The sequence below is a fragment of the Anomaloglossus baeobatrachus genome, chromosome 12 (assembly GCF_048569485.1).
Source record: "Anomaloglossus baeobatrachus isolate aAnoBae1 chromosome 12, aAnoBae1.hap1, whole genome shotgun sequence".
NCBI lineage: Eukaryota > Metazoa > Chordata > Amphibia > Anura > Aromobatidae > Anomaloglossus > Anomaloglossus baeobatrachus.
In genome coordinates this window covers 79450169-79450622 of record NC_134364.1, presented here as the reverse complement: position 1 = coordinate 79450622, position 454 = coordinate 79450169, and the positions used below count along the sequence as shown (strand labels likewise).

At 44.3% G+C, this 454-nt stretch overlaps 1 protein-coding gene across 1 annotated transcript in view; it reads right to left on the bottom strand.

The window, feature by feature from the left end:
* Nucleotides 1–184, bottom strand: part of FOXG1 (forkhead box G1) — a 2512-nt gene extending 2328 nt beyond the window's left edge. The window contains exon 1 of the mRNA XM_075329922.1: nucleotides 1–184. This exon is cut by the window's left edge and continues 2328 nt beyond it. The gene's annotated coding sequence lies outside the window, so the exon portion shown is untranslated.
* Between the last annotated feature and the right edge of the window lie 270 nt (nucleotides 185–454).

Sequence of the window (454 nt, the reverse complement as noted above, 5' to 3'; positions counted from 1 at the left end):
GTTGCAGCAGCGAGTAGTAGTCGCAGGAGCAGCGATCAGGGCTCTGTCGCACCAAGGTCTCCAAACACTTGTAAGTCATGTAGCAAAAAACAAAACGCACATAATATTGGTGTTAATTATAGGGGGGTAAATATATACATATATAAATATAATCAAGAAGCCAGGGGAGAAAATGAATCAACTACTTCATGTCCCTTCAAAATAAACACAACAACCTCCCCTCTCAGCAACTAGAGTAGACAGCTATAGCTACAATTAATTCCAGACCCAGAGACACCAGCCGAAAAAAAAGGAAGAATTTGGTTTAACCTTTGGGTGCTGGAACCAATGGGAAAGCTCTGAGTGTAGGAACGTTTCTAGTACACCCAACCAATGGGGGTGAGGACATTACTCAGAGACCCTCCCAGACATTCTTCTTTCCCTCCCCTCCCCCCTCCCAACTTCTTCATCTTGC